A 23,917-nucleotide genomic window follows, 5' to 3' on the forward strand; every position below is an offset into this window, starting at 1 on the left:
AGCACGCCAGACCCCTGGAGAAACCGGACCCAGTAAGACGCTGGGTTCTGGGCGGGGGTCGCGGGCTGGGCACGCCAGATGGGGCCCGGGTCGCGGGACTCTGGGCCCCAGGCAGAACTGCGAGTAGCACGCCAGATCCCTGGAGAAACCAGGCCCAGTAAGACGCTGGGTTCTGGGCAGGGGTCGCGCGCGGCGCACAAAAGCCGGGGCCTGGGTCGCGGGACCCTGGGCCCCGGGCCGAACTGCGCGTAGCACGCCAGACCCCTGGAGAAACCAGGCCCAGTAAGACGCTGGGTTCTGGGCGGGGGTCGCGGGCGGGGCACGCCTAATGGGGCCCGGGTCGCGGGACTCTGGGCCCCTGCCGAACTGCGCGTAGCACGCCAGACCCCTGGAGAAACCGGACCCAGTAAGACGCTGGGTTCTGGGCGGGGGTCGCGGGCTGGGCAAGCCAGATGGGGCCCGGGTGGCGGGACTCTGGGCCCCTGCCGAACTGCGCGTAGCACGCCAGACCCCTGGAGAAACCAGACCCAGTAAGACGCTGGGTTCTGGGCGGGGGTCGCGGGCGGGGCACGCCAGCTGGGGCCCGGGTCGCGGGACTCTGGGCCCCTGCCGAACTGCGAGTAGCACGCCAGACCCCTGGAGAAACCGGGCCCAGAACAGAAAAAGATAAAGAAAAATATCGGAGAGGTGGTAAGAAAGCCGTTATGGATGCCAGGACACTGGAGATGCAGACAAAACTTATCTAAATGCACTGGAACTTATGGAAAAATTCGCCGTGAAAGAGGACTGCTATTTCTCTATATTGTTAAGAATCTCAGACATCACATATAAGGAGAGAGTTTAGCGGAGACCAAGGAGAAATGCGGTGTTGAAAGAGTTCTTCGCGATGGTGGTAGAGACTTGTATTCAGGAGAAGCAGAAACCGGATCTTACCAACTTTATTTTTTTGGAGAAATTACACCAAATGTCGAATGCTACCATCACGCATGCTTAGGAACACTGGACAACATTCAGAGTGGAAAAAGAGCCTGGGAAGGATTTGAAACGGTGGAGGCAGTGGCAATGCCAGTGGCCAATATTCGGGGGAGGCAGAGATCTGATACATTACAACTGGAACCTTTGAAATACTAACCACAGAGATAGTGATCGGAACCTGCTGAGGGGTTAGGCGGGCGCCGGGGCCAGTGGCCGACATCGGAGCTTGCTGTGAGGCAGGGCCACTACTGAGGCCTCCGTGGCTGGGATTGGAACCTGCAGAGGGGTTAGACCGATGCTGGGGCCAGCGAGGCCGGCATTGGAGCCTGCCATGATGCAAGGCTTGTGCTAGGGCCTCCGAGGTCGGGTCCGGAACTTGCTGAGGGGTTAGGCCGGTGCTGGGGTCAGCGAGGCCGGCATCGGAGCCTGCCGTGAGGCAAGGCCAGTGTTGGGGCCCCCAAGGACGGGACCGGAGCCTGCTGAGGGGTTAGGCCGGTGCTGGGGCCAGCGAGCCTGGCATCAGAGCCTGCCATGAGGCAAGGCCGGTACTTGGGCCTCCGAGGCCAGGATAAGAGCCTGCCGAGGGGTTAGGCCGGTGCTGGGGCCTCCGAGGCCAGGATAAGAGCCTGCTGAGGGGTTAGGCCGGTGCTGGGGCCAGCGAGGCCGGCATCGGAGCCTGCCTTGAGGCAAGGCCGGTACTGGGGCCTCCGAGGCCAGGACAAGAGCCTGCCGAGGGGTTAGGCCGGTGCTGGGGCCAGCAAGGCCGGCATCGGAGCCTGCCTTGAGGCATGACCAGTGCTGGGGCCTCCGAGGCCGGGATCGGAGCCTGCCGAGGGGTTAGGCCGCTGCTGGGGCCAGCGAGGCCGGCATCGGAGCCTGCCTTGAGGCAAGGCCGGTACTGGGGCTTCTGAGGCCGGGATCGAAGCCTGCCGAGGGGTTAGGCCGCTGCTGGGGCCAGTGAGGCCGGCATCGGAGCCTGCCATGAGGCAAGGCCGGTACTGGGGCCTCCGAGGCCAGGATAAGAGCCTGCTGAGGGGTTAGGCCGGTGCTGGGGCCAGCGAGGCCGGCATCGGAGCCTGCCTTGAGGCAAGGCCGGTACTGGGGCCTTGAGGCCAGGATAAGAGCCTGCCGAGGGGTTAGGCCGGTGCTGGGGCCAGCGAGGCCGGCATCGGAGCCTGCTGTGAGGCAAGGCCGGTACTGGGGCCTCCGAGGCCAGGATAAGAGCTTGCCGAGGGGTTAGGCCGGGGCTGGGGCCAACGAGGCCGGCAGCGGAGCCTGCCGTGAGGCATGACCAGTGCTGGGGCCTCCAAGGCCGGGATCGGAGCATGCCGAGGGGTTAGGCCGGTGCTGGGGCCAGCGAGGCCGGCATCGGAGCCTGCCTTGAGGCAAGGCTGGTACTGGGGCTTCTGAGGCCGGGATCGAAGCCTGCCGAGGGGTTAGGCCGCTGCTGGGGCCAGTGAGGCCGGCATCGGAGCCTGCCATGAGGCAAGGCCGGTACTGGGGCCTCCGAGGCCAGGATAAGAGCCTGCTGAGGGGTTAGGCCGGTGCTGGGGCCAGCGAGGCCGGCATCGGAGCCTGCCTTGAGGCAAGGCCGGTACTGGGGCCTTGAGGCCAGGATAAGAGCCTGCCGAGGGGTTAGGCCGGTGCTGGGGCCAGCGAGGCCGGCATCGGAGCCTGCTGTGAGGCAAGGCCGGTACTGGGGCCTCCGAGGCCAGGATAAGAGCTTGCCGAGGGGTTAGGCCGGGGCTGGGGCCAACGAGGCCGGCAGCGGAGCCTGCCGTGAGGCATGACCAGTGCTGGGGCCTCCAAGGCCGGGATCGGAGCATGCCGAGGGGTTAGGCCGGTGCTGGGGCCAGCGAGGCCGGCATCGGAGCCTGCCGTGAGGCAAGGCCGGTACTGGGGCCTCCGAGGCCAGGATAAGAGCCTGCCAAGGGGCTAGGCCGGTGCTGGGGCCAGCGAGGCCGGCATCGGAGCCTGCCTTGAGACATGACCAGTGCTGGGGCCTCCGAGGCTGGGATTGGAGCCTGCCGAGGGGTTAGGCCACTGCTGGGGCCAGCGAGGCCGGCATCGGAGCCTGCCGTGAGGCAAGGCCGGTACTGGGGCCTCCGAGGCCAGGATAAGAGCCTGCCGAGGGGTTAGGCCGCTGCTGGGGCCAGCGAGGCCGGCATCGGAGCCTGCCTTGAGGCAAGGCCGGTACTGGGGCCTCGAGGCCAGGATAAGAGCCTGCCGAGGGGTTAGGCCGGTGCTGGGGCCAGCGAGGCCGGCATCGGAGCCTGCCGTGAGGCAAGGCCGGTACTGGGGCCTCCGAGGCCAGGATAAGAGCTTGCCGAGGGGTTAGGCCGGTGCTGGGGCCAACAAGGCCGGCAGCGGAGCCTGCCGTGAGGCATGACCAGTGCTGGGGCCTCCGAGGCCGGGATCGGAGCATGCCGAGGGGTTAGGCCGGTGCTGGGGCCAGCGAGGCCGGCATCGGAGCCTGCCTTGAGGCAAGGCCAGTACTGGGGCCTCCGAGGCCAGGATAAGAGCCTGCCAAGGGGTTAGGCCGGTGCTGGGGCCAGCGAGGCCGGCATCGGAGCCTGCCTTGAGGCATGACCAGTGCTGGAGCCTCCGAGGCCGGGATCGGAGCCTGCCGAGGGGTTAGGCCGCTGCTGGGGCCAGCGAGGCCGGCATCGGAACCTCCCATGAGGCAAGGCCGGTACTGGGGCCTCCGAGGCCAGGACAAGAGCCTGCCGAGGGGTTAGGCCGGTGCTGGGGCCAGCGAGGCCGGCATCGGAGCCTGCCGTGAGGCAAGGCCGGTACTGGGGCCTCCGAGGCCAGGATAAGAGCTTGCCGAGGGGTTAGGCCGGTGCTGGGGCCAACGAGGCCGGCAGCGGAGCCTGCCGTGAGGCATGACCAGTGCTGGGGCCTCCGAGGCCGGGATCGGAGCATGCCGAGGGGTTAGGCCGGTGCTGGGGCCAGCGAGGCCGGTATCGGAGCCTGCCGTGAGGCAAGGCCAGTACTGGGGCCTCCGAGGCCAGGATCGGAGCCTGCCGAGGGGTTAGGCCGCTGCTGGGGCCAGCGAGGCCGGCATCGGAGCCTGCCTTGAGGCAAGGCCGGTACTGGGGCCTCGAGGCCAGGATAAGAGCCTGCCGAGGGGTTAGGCCGGTGCTGGGGCCAGCGAGGCCGGCATCGGAGCCTGCCGTGAGGCAAGGCCGGTACTGGGGCCTCCGAGGCCAGGATAAGAGCTTGCCGAGGGGTTAGGCTGGCGCTGGGGCCAGCGAGGCCGGCATCGGAGCCTGCCGTGAGGCAAGGCCGGTACTGGGGCCTCTGAGGCCAGGATAAGAGCTTGTCAAGGGGTTAGGCCGGTGCTGGGGCCAGCGAGGCCGGCATCGGAGCCTGCCGTGAGGCATTACCAGTGTTGGGGCCTCCGAGGCCAGGATTGGAATCCTGCCAAGGGGTTAGACCGGTGCAGGGGCCAATGGCCAGCATCGGAGCCTGGCGTTAGGCAAGGTCACTCCTGCGGCCTCCAAGGTCGGGACCAAAGCCAGCTTAGGGGTTTGACCGGTTCAGGGGCCAGCGAGACCAGAACTGGGTCCTCCCATGAGGCAAGGCCGCTGCGTGAGCCAGCGAGGTCCGGATCAGTCCACTGAGTAGCCAGGCCACTACTGGGACCATCAAGAGTGGGATTGGTACTTGCAACACAGCATGCACAGAGAAATATCGCAGAAAATATAAATCAGACGCTTCTCTTAATCAGCAATAACTAGGAGGAAAAGGGCAACAGGAAGAGGTTGAGCTATAGAAAGGGCCCTATAGTGAAGCAACTAATGTGATCAATCAGAGGGTATGTAATACTGGAGGACGGAGCCTCTTTAAAATGCAGGAGGTACATAAACAAATGTATCAAGGTAAATCACCAAAGAAGTGTGGGATGGAGGGAGGGGGAGGGAATGGGACGGGGGCTGGAGGAGGGCTAATTGGATGATGTGTGCTTGTATATCCTCTCAAGTCTTGTACTCCAATGTGATTGATATATGACTACAATGCACCAATTTAAAAAATAAATTAATTAAAAAAAATAAATATTGGCAAGAAAAAAAAAAATAAAACAAAAATCCATTAAAAAAAAAAAAATAAAAAAAAAAAAAAATAAAAACCTCTTGAACAGGGAAGACCTTTACAAGCAAAGCCATGGAAATGGAACAGCAAACACTGAAAAGTATGACAATATTAAAAATTGGGAAATTACAGCCAAAACCAGCACCATAAACAAAATTAGAAACAGAGAAAACTGTTTACTGCAGGATCAAAAACGGCTGATTTCCTTAATACTTAAAAGACACTATGAAGCTGGGCGTGGTGGCGCACACTTGTAATCCCAGCATTCGGGAGGCTGAGACAGGAGGATCGTGGTTTGCGAACAGCCTCAGCTACTCAGTGAGGCCCTTTGAAACCCAGTGAGACCCTGTTTCAAAATAAAGAATAAAAAATAGGGCTGAGGGTGTAGCTTGGAGGTAGAATGCCCCTGGGTTTTCTCCCCAGTACCAAAAAAAAAAAAAAAAAAAAGACACAATGAAGTCTGATGTGGTAGTATAAAAGGCCTCAGAAACTTAGTGAAATCTTGTTTCAAAATTAAAGAAAAAAGTTAAAAGGGCCAGGGCTGTAGTTTAAAGGGAAAATGTCAATTTCTAGTCCTAAATAATAAGTAAATGTAAATTTTGAACGAATAAGTAGAAGACAGCTGGGCCTGTGGGTGCACCCCATAATCCCATCACCTGGGGGCCACGGCAGGAGGACGCTGAATGTTTGAGGCAGCCTGGGCGACTTGGCAAGACTGTGTCTCCAAGTAAAAAAGAAATACTCCTGGGTTCAAAAGGCGAAGAGGAGGAGGAGGAGGAGGCCCAATGGCAAAGCAAATAAGGATGTAAAAACAGTTCATGAGAAAAGCCAGTGTACAATTAGAAATCAAGTGAGCTTCCCTTTTCACCTGTAAGGATGACACCTGTTAAAGGTTTGCCAGTACCCAGAGTGAGGAAATGTGTAGAAGCCCAATGCGTTGTTATTCGGCTTATCTATGGCTTCACAGCAAGCTTGACAAAGCTTAATGACATAAAATACCCAGTGAATCTCGAACTCTGTGAATGAGGCTTCGGAAAGGGCCCCGCTGTGATGCTTCGTCTCTGCTCCGAGGTATGGTCGTAGGCTGTCTAGCCCACAAGGCTGGGGTGGCTCTGGGGCTGGGATGGGGCAGGAACAGGGGAGTGGAGAGCCCAGGCCGAGTTGGCTTCCTCACTAGCGTCCTGACACGGGGCTTGGAATGCCTGCAGGATGAGCTCCTCTGGGATTGTCACCTGAAACATCTCCACCTGGGCCGCTGGATCGGGTGTCTCAGGAAAGCCGAGGCTTTGTACAGGGAGCAAGTCTGTGCTGAGAACAAGCTAGAAGCCGCATGGGTTTTTCATGACCCAGCCACGAACGTCACATCACATCAGTTCTGCTGTGCCCATTGGACCAAAAGAATCACAGCCTTCCCAGATTCAGAAACCAGGGACACAGCCTCCACCTCTCAAAGGGAGGAGCATCAAACAATCTGTGGCCATGTTTTAATCCTCCACACTGGACAGATAAATTGTAGCGGGATCTTTGAAGGGTAAGCTCACAATATTGGCCTTTTTTTTTTTTTGGTGGTGATGGTGGGGAGAATTGAACCCAGGGGCATTCTACCTCTGAGCTATACCCATAGTCTTCTTTTTTATTATTTATTTATTTATTTAGTGGTACTAGGGATGGAACTTAGGGATATTCTACTTCTGAGCTATATCCCCACCCCTTTTTTTTATTCTCTATTTTGAAACAGGGTCTCACTGAGTTGCAAAGGGCCTCACTAAGTAGGAGCTGAGGCTGTCTGCAAACCGCGATCCTCCTGTCTCAGCCTCCCAAACGCTGGGATGACAAGCGTGCGCCACCACGCCCAGCTCGATTTGTGGTCTTGAGGTTGACCCGCCTTTGGACCTGCTTCTTCTAACCCTTCTCCTCTCGCCCTATTGAACTGTTAGTTATCTACCACTGCTGCAAAGCACGCCACTCCAAAACTCAGTGGCTTAGAACATTTCTCTCTCACAGATCCCACGGGCAAGAATCCAGGAATTACTTAGCCGGGACCCTGGCCTGGTCTCTCATCGCTGTGCTCATTTTAAGGCTTGACTGGGAAGGACCCCTGTGGGTTCCACCCCCAGTACCACCGTGTGATTGGTGGCAGGGCTCAGAGCCTGCAGGCCTCAGGCCTACAGCCTCGTTTCCTTATGACGGGTGGGAGTATGGCTCCCCTGTTCTGTACCACACTGGCCCTTGAAAAAGGGTATCTTTCAATCTGGTAGCTCGTTCCGTCATGTCGAGCTAGTGAGAGGGCCAGGTGTGTCTTGAAGAAAGTCCTAGCAAGCGGAAGGCTTGTAATTTCAGCACAGACCTGCCTTCTCCTGACATTCCCTCATTCTGTCCAGCAGCAGCCGCGAGTCACCACGGCCAGGCCACCCGAAGGTGCGTCTCTTTCCTGCCTGGGGTCAGGGTGCAGGCTCCCTGGGTTGCTCATAACGCACACCGCCATGTCTGGACAGCAGCATCGCCCTAAGCCCAGAGACTTCCTTTATGGCCCAGTGGAAACCAGTTATTAGGAGCAGCTGGTAATAACTATGGGGTAGAAACCCCACTTGACTGGGCCACAGGAGTCTTCTTCACAGGAAAGATTGGTGTGTGCTCACACTTCTGTACAAGACCAGAAATCTTTGGTCTTGTACAAAATCTGTAAAAGCTCTTGGGAAGACAATTATTGAGAAATGATACTGGGAGGGCCCCAGTGTCTTAGCGCCCAACAATCCTGCTTGTGTGTGTGCACATGAGTGTGCATGGTTCTGGGAATTGAACACAGGCGTACCGTAGCACTGAGCTACATCCACAGCCTTATTTTTTATTTTGAAACAGGGTTTTACTATGGTACGGTACGCTGGCCTTGAACTTGATCTTATTTCAGCCTCCCGAGTACTGGGATTATAGACATTCGTACAGCATCTGGCTTATACAACTTCATTTTTAATTTTACCATGCATGCATTTGCTTTATTAATTTTTACGTGGTACTAGGGATTGAACCCACGGTCTCACACATGCTAGGCAAGCACTCTACCACTGAGCTATGTCCCAGGCCTTTTCAATTTTATTTATTTATTTATGGCACTGGGAATTTAACCCAGGGGCATTCTACTTTTAGCCCCAGAACTTTTTCCCTTTCTTTCTTTCTTTCTTTCTCTCTCTCTCTCTCTCTCTCTCTCTCTCTCTCTCTCTCTCCCTTTCTTTCTTTCTTTCTTTCTTTCTTTCTTTCTTTCTTTCTTTCTTTCTTTCTGTTCTTGTGTGTGTGGTACTGGGAGTGGAAACCAGGGGCTTTCTACCTCTGGGCTATACTCCCAGACCTATTTTATTCTTTATTTGGTAACAGGGTCTCACTAAGTTGCTGAGAGCCTCACTCAGTAGCTGAGGCTGGCTTTGAACCTGTGCGATCCTCCTGTCTCAACCTCCCAAGCGCGGGGATTACAAGCGTGCCCACCACGCCCGGCTTTTTATTTTTCATTTTTGAGATAGGGTCTCCCTAGGTTGCTGAGTCCTCCTATCTATCTTCAAACCTGTGATCCTCCTGTCTCAGCCTCCTAAGTACTGGGATTACAGGCATGCACCACCACACCCAGATTTACTTTTATTCTGAGACAGGCCTTTCCTAAATTGCCCAAGCTGGCCTTAAACTTGCGATCCTCCTAAATTGCTGGGATTCCAGGTGTGCACTGCCACGACTGGATGTTTTACAATTCTTTTTCAAAAATAGGATTTGTGAGAGGAAGTTAAGAACAGATGATCACTTAATTCAGATTTTTTATTATGGTTCTGGGATGGAGCCGAGGGGCATATTCTACATCTCAGCTACATCCCTGGCCCCTATTTTTTTTTTTTTTTCAAAACAGGGTCTCACTAGGTCAGCCAAGCACAGAAGAAGAAGATACGTATGTTTCCTTTAATATGCCCAAACTAGGGAACACAGAGGATACCAGTGGGACTCCAGATAATGGAGGGGAAATACCAGCAAAGTCTGAATGGAAGGAGAGGAGAGAAGGAAGACTGAACTTGATTAATGAGGGTCTACATCTGAATATGTGTAAAATTATGAATATGGCATGGTTACCCTGGACAATCATTGGTGGGAGGGGGGAAGGGAAAATGGGGGGGGGGAGAGCACCAAGTAGAGTTTAAATGTAAACCACATATGTTCAATAAAAAAATTGTAAAAAAAAAAGTAATTAGAATAAAATTTCAGCTCTGTGAAGTGTTTAGAGTCGTTTGAGGGTCGCATTAGGGATGTCTGAGTTCTCAGTGTACTAATTTTATGCTTCTGTTTATACAGTGGGGAAGTTTAAAGACAAGATTTGTTCTTTTGATTATAATTCACTTATATGAGAAGAGTCATTTGATGACTTATTTCAGAGACTCTGTTGCCTGGAATCTGCCTTAAGGACATGCTTATGGCTTAACATTCATCTCCTTAGGTTTATTTTCTTAATGAAAAATAATTTAGGCCAGATATTGTATTTAAATCTACAAAAAAGATTAAATTACTATGATATTTTTTGAGTTTTATAATGTATTCCTTAAAAATAAACTTTCCAATTTGCAAAACAAACAAACAAAAAACAGGGTCTCACTAAAGTTATGGAGAGCTTCACTGACTCGCTGCAGTTGGCTTCAAGCCTGTGATCCTCCTGTCTCAGTCTCCTAAGTACTGGGATCACAGGTGTGTGCCACCATACCCAGATATTCAGAAAAAATATATATATACATTTATTATTTATTTATTTTTATTTTTTGCTGTGCTGGGGATGGAACCCAGGGGCATTCTACCTCCGAGCTATACCCCCAGCCTTATGTTTTATACTTTATTTCAAAACAGGGTCTCACTGAGTTGCAAAGGGCCTCACTAAGTAGCTGAGGCTGTCCGCCTGTGATCCTCCTGTCTCAGCCTCCGGAATGCTGGGATTACAAGCATGGTGGGTGTACAAATGTGATACTGGGCCTTCCCAGTATCATTTCTCAATGATTGTTTTCCCAAGAGCTTTTACACTGATTTTGTATAAGCCTGGGTACCACGCCAGGCTTATATATTTACATTTATAATGTGCTTTCATTGGTACATTATAGCGTCACATCATAATGTAAATCATGTTAACAGTGCAGAAATATTTTCTAAATAACTTCATGCCGCAGCCTGGGGTAAAAAGGAGACATAGGTCCTTATACATATTTATATTCTGAGGGTTAGAAATGACCCCCAGGGACAAGGAAACACTTGAGTTTTTCAGGAGTTCATTTTCCAGGTTGCAGAACATCTCAGCTGTGGGTGCCTGGCTTTTCAGGGAGAGGGGTTTTAAAAGTGTATTCCTTTAAGCCGCGCGTGGTGGCGCACGCTTGTAATCCCCGTGCTTGGGAGACTGAGACAGGAGGGTCCTGCAGGTTCGAAGCCAGCCTCAGCTGGCTTAAGAGACCCTGTTTCCAAATAAAAATATAAAATAGGTCTGGGAGTGTAGCCCGGAGGTAGGAGGCCTCTGGGTTCCATCCCGAGTACCACCACCAAAAAAAAAAAAAAAAAGTGCTTTCCTTTAGACTCGACGTGAATGAGTGTTGGAAGACAGCCTTGGGGGTCGTCCGGTACCACTCGGCCTCCGGCTCTGCTTTTCTCTAAGTGCCTCACCAAGGCTCCTGTCCTCTCAGATTGCCTTTATGAGTCACCTGCACCACTGTTGGCGATGTGCAGATGGTGAAACAGCATGAGATGTGATGTCTGCATTACAATCACACATCTCTTTTTTTAAATTTTTATTTATTTATTTATTTAGGTGGTACTGGGGTTCCTGGAAGCCCTTCTACCTCTGGGCTGCACTCCCAGACCTATTTTTACATTTCTATTTGGAAACAGGGCCTCCTAAACCAGCGCGCGCGGCTGGCTTCGAACCTGCGTGATCCTCCTGTCTCCGCCTCCTAAGCGCGGGGATTACAAGTGTGCACCACCACGTCTGGCATGATCACACATCTCTTGAGAGCAGAGCCAAACCAACCTTATTTCACATATACAAAGAGGATAGAAGAAACAGCTAAACATGTGGAAGTGCTGATCTCAGCCAAGTGTGAGTGGTGCACACCTGTAATCCCAGTACTTAGGAGGCAGAGACAGGTTTAAGAATAGTCTCCACAGAGGGAGACTTGCAGGAACCTAGAGAGACCCTCTCTTTCAAAACAGCACCACCACCAAAGTAAGCCGGGCATGGTAGCGCTCACTTGTAATCCCAGCACTTGGGAGGCTGACACAGGAGGATCGCAGGTTCGCAGCCAGTCTTAGCTGCTTAGTGAGGCCCTCCGCAATTTAATGACCCTGTTTCAAAATAACATAAAAAATAGGGCTGAGGGTGTAGCTCAGAGGTAGAATGCTCCTGAGCTCAATCCCCAGTATTGCAAAAAAATAAAAATAAATAAATAAAAATACAAAATAGAGCCCGGTGTGATGGCGCACATTCGGGAGGCTGAGACCGGAGGATCGCGGTTCGCGGACAGCCTCAGCTACTTAGTGAGGCCCTCTGCAACTCAGTGAGACCTGGTTTCAAAATAAAGAATAAAAAACAGGGCAGGGGGTGTAGCTCGGAGGTCGAATGCCCCTGGGTTCCATCCCCAGACACACAAAAAAACAAAAAACAAAATAAATGAACACATGAACAAATGAATAAGTAGAAAAGTAAATAATAGGGCTGTGGGTATAGCTCAGAGTTGAATGCCCCTGGGCTCAACCCCCAAAACTACAAAACAACAAACAAAACCCATTCCCCACCACCTATATGAGCCAGAGTTACCGCTTTTTGTTTTTTAATTTATTTCTATTTATTTTGCAGTTCTGGGGATTGAATCCAAGGGCATTCTACCTCTGAGCTACACCCCCAGCCCTATTTTTTTTAGTCGTTTTTAAATTTTTGAAACAGGGTCTCATTTAGTTGTGAAGGGCCTCACTAAGTAGCTGAGGCTGTCCCGGAACCGGGATCCTCCGATCTCCACCTCCCGCATGCTGGGATCACAAGTGTGTGCCACCACACCCAGCTTCACTTATGTCTTTTTAGATGGTTATATCTTGCTTTTATCCAGCCTCACTTTTTAATTTTTTTCGGTACTGGATATGAAACCCAGAAGCATTCTACCTCTGAGCTACACCCCAGCCCTATTTTTAGTCTTTACTTTGAAACAGGGTCTCACTGAGTTGCACAGGGCCTCACTAAGTAGCTGTGGTGAGGATCATGCGAACCGTGATCCTCCTGTCTCAGCCTCCCAAATGCTGGGATTACAAGCATGTACCACCATACCTAGCTCCAGCCCCACCTTTTGAAAAATAATTTCAAAAATATTTACTTCCCACAATCCTTTTGTGTGCTAAAACACAAACACACATAATTTGGAAAAATTTTAGAAAAATTTTTTTTTTTTTTTTTTTTTGCAGTATTGGGAATGGAATCCAGGGGCATTCTACCATCGGGTGAAACCCCCAGCCCTATTTTTAATTTTTATTATTTTTTTATTCTTTATTTTGAAACAGAGTCTCACTGAGTTGCAAAAAGCCTTAGTAAGTAGCTAAGACTGTCTGCAAACCGCAATCCTCCTGTCTCAGCCTCCCAAATGCTGGGATTACAAGCATGCGCCACCACGCCTGGCTTATTCTTTATTTTAAAACAGGGTCTCACTGAGTGGTGGAGGGCCTCAATACTAAGTAGCTGAGGCTGTCTGCAAACTGCAATCCTCCTGTTTAAGCCTCCCAAATGCTGGGATTATAAGCGTGCACCACTATGCCCAGCTAGAAGTCTATTTATTTGACCATAATTTAAATATCTAGCTAGAGCCGGGCGTGGTGGCGCACGCTTGTAATCCCCATGCGTGGGAGGCAGAGACAGGAGGATTGCTCAGGTTCGAAGCCAGCCGCGTGCGCTGGCTTAGGAGACCCTGTTTCCAAATAAAAATGTAAAAATAGGTCTGGGAGTGTAGCCCGGAGGTAGAAAGGCTTCTAGGAACCCCAGTACCACAAAATAAATAAATAAATAAATAAATAAATAAATAAATAAATATCTAGCTAGAGCCGGGCGTGGTGGCGCACGCTTGTAATCCCCACACTTGGAAGGCTGAGACAGGAGGATGGCACAGGTTCGAAGCCAGCCGCAGCTACTTAGTGAGGCTCTCAGCAACTTAGTGAGACCCTGTTTCCAAATAAAATATAAACTAGGTCTGGAAGTATAGCCCGGGGGTAGAAAGCCTATGGGTTCCACCCCCAGTGCCGCCAAAAAAAAAAAAAAAAAAAAAATATATATATATATATATATATATATATATATATATATATATATGTAGGCATATGCCTGTAATCTCAGTTTTTAGGAAGCTGAGACAGAAGGATCATAGGCTTGAAGCCAGCCTCAGCAACTTAGCTAGGCTCTCAGCAACTTAGTAAGATCCTGTTTCCAAATAAAAAATAAAATAGATCTGGGGGTATAGCTTGGAGGTAGAAGGGCCCTGGGTTCCATTCCCAGTACCACACCCCCCCTACCCCCCACACACAAAAAGAAAAGAGAAAGGAAGAAAGTGTTGTTCTTATGCCTGCAAGGATTATTCTCAAACTTGGGTGTACACTGAGATCACCTACAAACTTTTAAAATACTAGCTCCTGGAACCCTAGGAATCTGTTTGACTGGGGTGCAGCCTGGATGCCGTGTCATCTTGCTGTGGTTTCTAATCTTGGGTGAGCCTGTGCATTTGAGGTCCATTATTCTAATACCGGGATTCTTCAGGACCAGGGCAACAGGACTCTCTAGGAACAAGTTAGAAGTGGACCCTTAGGCCTCACTCTAGATCTGTTAAATAAGAAACTTTGGGGAAGCAACACTATTTTTTTATGATACTGGGGATTAAATCCAAGGGCATTCTACCTCTCAACTAGACCTCCAGCCCTCTTTTATTTGGAAACAGGGTCTCGCTAAGTTACTGAGAGTATAGCTAAGCTGCTAATGCCAGCTTTGAACCCGCAATTCTCCTATCACAGCCTCCCAATGACTGGGATTACAGGCGTATGCCACCATGCCTGGCTCTAGTCTTCTTATATTTAATTTTTAATTTTTATTTTGGCAATACTGGAGATTAAACCTAGGGGCACTCTACCACGGAGCTGCACCCCCAGCTCTTTTTATTTTGAGACAAGGGCTTTGTGAGTTGCCCAGCCTGGTGTCAAAGTTGCCATCCCTCTGTTGTGCGTAGCTGGGTTACCGGAGTGCGCCATCTAGATTATTTCTTCCTCCAGGTGATTCTGATGTTACCTAAGGTTTGGGAACCTGACCAGGTAGGTCTGAGACTGACCTTTAAGAATCTGCGTTTCTGAAAGTTGTCAGGTGGGGCCTGAGATGTAGTGAGCTACTCGTGGTCTAAGAGCCTGCACATTTAGAGAATTACTGGCTGACAGCGTTTTGGGGCTGGGCTTTGTCTAAGGCCAAGAGCTGGCTGGTGACAGGGCCTGGCTTCACACCCACCACTTCTCTTGGGCACAAACCACCTGTCCCGGTTCCGGCCTTTTGAACCTACCTTCAAATGTGCAGGCCCTTAAAGACCTGGTTGGGTACCTCATACCCAACAGGCACCCCTCTGCTCTCCTCTGGACACTACTACTCAAGAGCCCTTGACCTCTAACTTCCCTTCCCAACCCCAACCCACCCTTCCAGAAGGGCAGAGAGAGATAGACCGGAGTCCAGGTGTCTCTGCTGGGCAAGGCGCGGTCCAGGAGCCGGGTTCGTGAACGCCAGGGCGCCCACTGGCCAGGGTGCTGAGCCAGCGGCCTTGGGAGTGGGGGCCCAGGACGCAGCCTCAGGCCCTGGCCGACAGAGCGGGGCGCCGAGCCCTTCCTCTGCACTGGTCCCAGGAAGGGGAGGAGGAGGTCGAGTAGCCAGCGGCTCTACCCCCACAGCCTCTCCCATCTGACTCTCAGCTGGATAAAGTTCTGCGGTCCCAGAAGGCGGCCTAGCCTTGGCGCCCGTGGCCCTGCGCGGCGGTGGTGCTTGGGGGGCGCAGTCCCGGGGTTCTGGGGGCGCGGGGCGCTGGCCAGGGCGGGAAGCGGAGGCGCCAGCGGGCCCCCTGGGGACGCAGCCCCGGGGGCGCCGGACGCCGGCGGCCTGGGGCGGGGGCTCGGCTGGGGGTGCGGGCTGGCCGGCCCCGCCCCTCGGGGCCCGGGAGGCGGGCGCACCTGCGGGGTGGGCGGGCCCGGGGGGGTCCGCGGCCTCGCCCCGCCCCGCCCGCCGGCGCCCAGCCCCCACGAGGGCGCGGCCGCGGAGCCGGGCGGCGGAGGCGCGGCGGGCGGCGGGCGCGGGGCGCTCCTCCCCGGCGTCGAGCGGCATGGCGACCCGGAGCCCGCTCCCCACCCCCGCCGCCTGCTCCGCCCTCCCCTCCGCCCCGCGCCGCCCCTGAGGCTCGGACCGCGGCGGCCGCCGCAGCGATCGCGCCCGCGGGTATTAATAGCCGAGCGGAGCCCGGCCGAGCCGCCGCGCCCAGCCGAGAGGTAGGAGGCGCCGCGAACAATGACCGGGCCGGGGGCCGGCCCCGCCCGCAACCTGTGCGCCCCGGGCCCCCGCGCCGGGGCCCGAGCTGGGGGCTTGGCGCCGCGCCCACCGCCCGCACCCCGGCCCGGCCTCCTCGGCCCGGCCTCCCCAGCCCCAGCCTCCCCGGCCCCGGCCTCCCCGGCCCGGCCTCCCCGCCGCCCATTCCACCCCGCGCTGACAGCGCCCCGAGCCGCCCCTGCACCTCGGACTGCAGCCCCCACCCCCCCGAGGCCGCTGGCCAGCTGGGGGGCGGCCCGGAGGTGGCCGGATAGTGGCCGGGGAGGTGGCCGGGGAGGTGGCCGGGAGGTGGCCCCGGAGGTGGCCGGGGAGGTGGCCGGGAGGTGGCCGGGGAGGTGGCCGGGAGGTGGCCGGGGAGGTGGCCGGGGAGGTGGCCAGGAGCTGGCCCCGGAGGTGGCCGGGAGGTGGTCGGCCGGAGGTGGCCCGGCGGTGGCCGGAGCTGGCCCCGAGGTGGCCGGGAGGTGGTCGGCCGGAGGTGGCCCGGCGGTGGCCGGAGCTGGCCCCGAGGTGGCCAGTGCCTCGGGTGCCGCCGCGCGAGCCTCCCGGCGGGTGACAAAGAGAAACACACCCTCTGCCAAAGTTAGATTTTGTCTCGTAGCCGCAGGTCTTTATGGAGGGCGAAGTTTGTTTGGGGTTTTTCTTTTCTTTTTTCTCCCCCCTTTATTAGATAAAGCCGAGGGCAGTGTGGTTTTTTTTTTTTTAATTTATGCGTGGTGGAGCATTGCCTTTGCTTTTCGTGGTCGAGCATTTTAAAAGCAAGTTCTGATGGTGGCTTTACGATTTAAGTTCCGGAAACTTTAGCCGGGTGATCCGACGGGAGCCCCCCGCCCCCACCCCGCGCTGCCCCCCTCCCGAGAGAGTGTGCTGGTTTTATTTGAAGTGGGGAAAATCTGAGTCGCCTGTACCGAGTCTGGGTTTCATTGGTGGCAGCTGGAGACCGGCGGCTGTGGGGGGTTCTGTGGGGCCCCCCAGGAAAGAGGGAGGTCAGGCCCGGAAAGAAACGGGGGTCCTGGTATCCGAGCAGCCGCGGAGCCGAGGTGAGAGCGGCCGCCTCATCTGGAAGGGTTTAGCCGCCCGCCGCCCCGCCCCTCCCCTCCCGCGCCCCGAGCGCCCGCGGGGCCGGGGGTGTTTCGTCTTATGGTTGTGGTTAAAACCTTCCTCTGGTTAGTTTGCCAGGTTTGGCTCTCCGGGCCTGGCTCCGGCCACGCATCCCCGGGGACTGCCATCTCCCGCGTCCAGCGGTCGGTCGGTGTTCTCTAAGCCAAACCCTGGCCTAGCATTGGGTTATTTTAATGTGCTTTGCACGTGGTGACTTCCCCAGCCCATTTCCGAACATCCCCCAGCAATGCCTTGATTTCCTTACGCTGCATCTGAACACGAAATGGAGAAAGAAAAGCCCCTTTGATCCTGCCAGCTTTAGGGGGAGTGGCCTTAAACCCTGGGTTGGTTTTTAGGGAGAGGCAGGGCCCTTTGGCTTTCTTCCCGCGCTGCGCCTCCCTGCTGGGGTTTTGCCCTCGGCCTTCGGGCCCCTTCCCCGGCGAGACAGGCCCCGGTAGCGTGGTCACGCGCTGTCCTCCCGTGGGTCCGCGCCCACGCCCTCGCTCTGTATTCCTGCAGCGTCCTTCTGCAGCAGGGCACTAATATTGGAGTTCCTCCAAGCACAACGACACGTTTGTGTTTTTAGAATGTCTGGCTAATAGATCTGCTTCTGGGTAAAATAAATAGAAGCATTATGGGGCCGTGGCCGGCCGGCCGGGGGAAGCAGTGGCGGAGATAGTGGGCAGATGCCCGCCTAGCCCGGTGCCACCAGAGCCTCGCACTGCGCGTGTGTCCAGGAGACTGCGCATACCCGGGGATGAGGTCGTTCGGCCTCCCAGGGGCACAGACCCTGGGGTGTGCCCGCCCCGTGAGTGGGGTGTTCATTTAGATGTCATGTCGCCGTGAGCCCAGCCCCGAGGTGGTGCACATCTATAATTCCAGTGCTTGGAAGGATCGCAGGATCGAGGCCAGCCCGGGTAACTTAGCATAACTCTGTTTCAAAATCAAAAGAGGACTGAGGATGCAGCGCAGAGGTGGCACGCCCTTTAGGTGCAGTCCCCAGGAGCCAGGTTCTGTGATGATGAAAATCCTCCTGAAGTTAGGGTTGTAGTTCTCCTTTCCACACGGACACTCTCTTCTCTCCAAGTGATTTGAGATCGTATTAGTTCAGGAATGCTTCTGTTTGGCCAAGTTCACCAAAACAAAAAAATGAAAATAATCTATCCTAGGCAACTTTGCTGGATTATTGTAATTATTTTAGAATTATCCTGAGACTGCAAAGAACCCAGATGAATGTTTTTGTTTTGCTTTCCATTAAATAAACTTTCCAGGAAAATTTGTGTGTGTGTGTGTGTGTGTGTGTGTGTGTGTGTGTGTGTGTGTGTGTTTTGGGGGATAGAACAACTCTGGGTGTTTTGCCTCCAAGGTATAACCACCAGCCTTTTACTTTTTTTTTTTGTATTTTAACACAAGTTTCACTAAGTTGCGGAGGTTGGCCTTGAACCTGTGATCTTCCTGTCTCAGCCTCCCATGCACTGGGATTACAGATATTTTCCACCATACCTGGCTTGGAAAAATTATTTTTTAATTAATTGATTTTTTGTGTGGTTCTGAGGACTAAACTTGGGGTCATACCTCTGGCTTTATCTTCAGCCCCATTTAATTTTTATTTTGAAACAGGGTCTTGCTAGGTTGATGAGAGTCTCAGTACTTGCTCAGGCAGTTCTTGAACCTGCGGTCCTCCTGTCTCAGCCTCCCAAGTACTAAGATTACAGGCTTATGCCACCATGCCCAGCTTTATTTTTTTTTTTTTATGGAGTCAATACTCTAATATTTATTAAGCTTATGAGTTAAATTTATTGGGAAATAAGTGGAGAAAGATGCTTGTGGTACAAACACACACACACACACACACACTCACACACTCACTCACAAATAACAACAAAAATTTTTTTTTCTCATCCAGTGGAGGTTAGAGAACACTAGACAAAAGTCAAGACCCTAGTTTTACCTGTTGAATGTGCTTAGGAAAATTGGCTCCATGGCCTTCCCAGAGGAGGAAGGAAACTTTACCAGTTTATAGGTACTTAATGTTTTAACAGCGTGGTGAACTGGGCACTTTAAACATCTTTTGTAAGAGGCCTGCTTATTACTGAGTACACCTTGGTGTTTTTGAGAATCGTCCTTTCTCCTCTAATTGAAGATTTTCTAGATAAGAGGGGGTGCACTTAATCCCGTAGCTGAGTTCTTTGAGTCCTTCCCACCTGGGCAGACAGGTATTCCTGGGTTGGGTACCACGGGCTCGGGAAGGTGCTAATGTGGCACCTGTTCGGTGTCTTCATCAAAAGGAGAACTCTCCAAGCAGGACTGTGGAAGGGCATGTGGTGGGTCAACTTCTTTCTTGTTTTGGTGCGCAGAATTTCTGCTGTGGCCTTACTTCTGCTCTGTTTCTGCCGTAATGATAGAGGTTTGGCTGTTACCTCATTAACATCCACATACCAGGAAGGCCAGAGCCTAATAGTTTCCGTTCAAATTATCGGGAATACTGATTTCTCCAGTCCCTTTATGCCAAAGTGTAGCTTTTGTGTTTAATCAAGAAGCCACCGGAAACTTTATTTTATTTATTTATTTATTTTTGGTGGTACTGGGGTTCCTGGAAGCCCTTCTACCTCCGGGCTACACTCCCAGACCTATTTTTACATTTTTATTTGGAAACAGGGTCTCCTAAGCCAGCGCGCCGCTGGCTTCCAACCGCTGGCTTCCAACCTGCGCGATCCTCCTGTCCCTGCCTCCCAAGCGCGGGGATTACAAGCGTGCGCCACCCGCTGGGCCACCGGAAACTTTTTATTTCATTGGGAAGAAACTGACTTAATAGGATACTGTTGCCCAGGCTTGTCAGTTTAATGTTTTGGCAATTGATACTTTGAGCAAAAGTGGGCAACTGATACATCATTAAAACAGTGTCCCAAAGGTTTGACACTTGTGAATGGGTTTCTGATACTTTTGAACTAAGCTGAGGACCATGGATACCACATGACTAACACTTAGGGCATACTCAACCTGCTTTTAAACTTAGTACAACAGGGGCTTTTCTTACTCTACTGCAGGATGAAAAAGATAGATAAGCGTCAGGGCTTGAAATGAACATGTATGTATGAAACTGTCACATTTGTGCATACACTAAGGGGAAGAAAGTAGGCCCAACTAGACTGCCTTCAACTCTGCTAGAGTGTTCTTCCTGACTCCTGAGGGGAATGGGACCTTACCTGAAGACTTTTAATGATATGCTTCCCATAAAGGTCTTGTGCTATTGTGATGACTTTGTTTTTGTTCTCATCCTGTTAATTCCGGATGTAATTTGGTGCAAACCTTTGGTAAATACTTAGTGAATAAACATGCCCAGAGTTAGTGTCCGTGTGTGTGTGTGTGTGTGTGTGTGTGTGTGTGTGTGTGTGTATGGAACCCATGGAAATTCTGCCTTTGAGCTACACATTTGGAAACAGAGTTTCGCTAAGTGCAGAGGGCTATTAAATTGCCGAGGTTGGCTTGAACCTGCAATACTTCTGTCTCAGCCTCCCAAGTCCTGGGATTACAGGTGGGCACCACCACACCTGGCTGGTGTTCAAGGTTCTTAAGAGAAACTCGATATTCACACTGATAGGTTGCAGTCCTGGGAATTTGAAAGTGTGATGCTTGATTTTGTTTCCATTTCATTCTAATTTAGCAAATTTGGCCCTTAAAGCTGGGTAATATTGCAAAAACAATTTTTTTTCCATTTTTCACACAGAAACACACAAGAGATGACAAAAGCATGAAGGAGAAAGCAAAACTTACATGAAATCATTTTACCTAATACTACATTAATATGTTGGTGTCTGTCCTGTGTATTTCTTTCATTTTTAGCCCCAAATTTGCCATCATTTTCATTTTTTTCCATCCATCCATCCATCCATCCATCCATCCTTTTCTTCTTTGCTTAGTTTTGAACCCAGGAGTGTTCTATGACTGAGCTGCATCCCCAGCCCCATTTATTTATTTATTTATTTATTTATTTATTTATTTATTTATTTATTTATTTTCAGTACCGGGCATTGAACCCAGGTGCATGTCATCTCTGAAATACAGCCTTATCTCCTCCTTTTAAAAACTTGGAACAGAGCTGGGAGTGGTGGTTCGTGCCTGTAATCCCAGTCTTTGGGAAGCTGAGACAGGAGGAGCTCAGGTTTGTGGCCAGCCTCAGTGACTTAGGCCCTACGCAACTTAGTGAGACCCTCTTTCAATTAAAAAGAATTACAAAATAGGGCTGGAGGTGTAGCTTAAAGGTAGAATGCCCCTGGGTTCAATCCCCCTACTCCCCCACCCTGCCCCAGTGAAACAGGGTCTAGCTAAGTTGCTTAGGACCTCCTTCAGTTGCTGAGAATGGTCCCAAGCCCGCGATCTTCTTGACTGCGCCTTCCAGGCTCGGGATTATAGGCAAGCACCACTGTGCCAGGCTGCATCTTCCTCGTTTGCTGAATTTCTCATCTGTGTGAACTCCCTGTGCACGGAAGCTTGCTTCAAGGATACTTTTCCTTCTTCCCAGGACACATCTTTTAGAATTCCCCTAGCGAGCATCTGCTGGTGGTAACCTCAGTGTTCGAGGCCTTGGATATCTTCCTCAATGATGGGTGAGCTGGGCTTGCAATTCTAGGTGGCTATTTCTGTGCCACTCAGCTGTCACCAAGTCCTGATCTCACTGTGTCTGTTTTCCAAAGGGTGAGCACCACCTGGCATTCCCACCGGCGGTGTCTGAGACTTCTAGTGGCTGTGATCCTCATCGGCACTTGGAATTGTCGGTCTTTTTCATTTCTGGCCATTTAGGAGGATGTGTAGTGCTATCTCATTTGGTTTTATATTTTACTGATGATTAATGATAGCTTCTCTTGTGCTGACTAAGCAATCATATGTTTTCTTCATGGACATCCATCGTCTTTTAATTACTGCATTGCATTTGTAAGTGTTGAATACACTTGACATAGGTTACACTGGTCTTAGTATCATCTCACCTTACAGTTGTAGGAGTTCTTTATATACTTTATATACAAGTCCTTTATTAGATCTATGTTATGAATGTTTTCACCTATTTGTCTGCTTGTCACCTCATTTTTAAATTGGTTTAATTGAAGAGCAAAAGTTGTTAAAAAAAAAAAACACTTTCCATGATATAATGATTGAACTAACGATTAGGGAATTTATCCAACTTTGGAAAAATAACACATTTCTTAGTTGGGTGTGGTGGTGCATGCCTGTAATCCTTGTATTTGGGAGGCTGAGACAGGAAGATTGTAGGTTTGATGTCGCGCGCAGTGACGACTCTTACACGATCTTCCTCAAGCAGTTTTATTACCCCAGGTTCTTGTACAGTTCCCGCAAATCTTCTTCCCGTAAATCTTCTCTTCTCTCTCTTTCCCCCCAGAAATCTTCCCCTTATATAGAGCCCAACAGCCAATCAGCAGACTGTTCACGTGCACAACTCATGGCAACAGCCAGTCCATTGGCTGTTGCCCTATGGCATGCGGTGTTCCCGTGTATCTCATGCTCTTGTCGTCACTTCCTGAAAGCTGTTTACCACCTAAGTGCTCTGGGGAAGATTTCCGCTCAGCGCCATCTTAGCTCTCGGACTTACTGGCTGATGGGCGGGGCCCGTCACAGTTCCCCCTTTTTTGTTTTTTCAGACAGGAGAGGACAGAGGACTCAACCCCTGTATGTTTGGAAGGGGCTTCTAGGCCCACCACCTTTTGCCAGGGACGGGACAAGAATCAGTGGCAACCCGTATGCAGTTGAGCATGCCCTCCTCGGGATGCACCCTCCCGGGGTCCCGAGTGCAGTCCTAGCTGGCATCCTGTCATTAAGACTTTCCCATCGCCGCAAGCCATATTTGAGGGGATTGTCCCAACTCCATGGCTGCAAATGCCTGAGCTATGAGCACTTGATCTGTAGCGCGCTGACGGATTAGTTTTCTAAGACAGTAGAGACATAAGATACACAGTAAGACCAGACAAAGACCAAGAGCACCCAGTCCAGCCCACTCTTTTAAATGACGAGCTGCTTGTTGGATCCAGGACATCAAGGTGCGGGCCATCACCGGGTCAACTTGAGTAGTATTGGTTTTGATGATCTCCAACCGCAACCGTCTTGTCAAATTGTCAAATTTCGATGACCGGTTATCTGTAGGATATGCAGAAAGCTCGCAAGAAAGATTAGCGGCAATAAACGCATTATCATTAATCATGACAAGGGGAGCTAAATCCGTGCAACTGCCATTTATCCCACAAAGAAGCCACAGATCAAATAGGTTAGAATGAAAGGCCATGGTCAGGCTCTAATAAGTAAAATTATAACCTGCAAAAGTAGAATTTGCTCCTGTGCCAATTTTAAGGGGAAAAGGTAAAAGGATTAAGCGGGGAAGAACTTGAGCAGAATGACTCAAAGGCAATAGAAAAGAAAAAGCAGTCAAAAGCCCCCATTGTGGATCACTTCCTATCCTTGGAATTCCACAGTATCATGGTCCCCAAAAGAATCAGTCGATGGCTCATCATCCTTTTGTTTCACCAGACGAGTCAGCCGCTCTGGAACCCAGACAGGATCGGCGCCGTTCTGTGGAAACACACAAACAGAGCCTCTGGCCCATGTGAGCACTGGGTCAGGTCCCCTCCATTGCCCTGTGAGGGCATCCTTCCAACGCACGAAACCCTGGCTCGTACCCGAGGGGGCAAAATGACGATCGGCAGCAGTCTTGCCATTGACATCTAATTGCAAAAAATTCAAAGTAAAAAGGGCTAAGGATAGGCGCTGCTTCGGTTTCATATTGGTTCCAATTCCCTCTTTTTGTTTTATCAAGCATTCTTTAAGAGTACGATGGGCGCGTTCCACAATACCCTGTCCCTGAGGGTTGTACGGAAGGCCATGCTTTAGAGTTATTCCCATCTGTGAACAAAAAGATGTGAATTTTTGGGAAGTATAAGCCGGGCCATTATCAGTTTTTATTTCTTTAGGCATATTCCATGCTGCCCAGGCCTCAAGGCAATGATTGACGACGTCATGTGCCTTTTCCCCGGCATGAGCAGATGCATGAATAATTCCAGAGACAGTATCTATGGAAACATGGATATATTTCAATTTTCCAAATTCAGATATGTGAGTTACATCCATTTGCCAGAGATGTAGAGGGAGCAA

The sequence above is a fragment of the Muscardinus avellanarius genome (assembly GCF_963383645.1).
Source record: "Muscardinus avellanarius genome assembly, chromosome: 2".
Taxonomy (NCBI): domain Eukaryota; kingdom Metazoa; phylum Chordata; class Mammalia; order Rodentia; family Gliridae; genus Muscardinus; species Muscardinus avellanarius.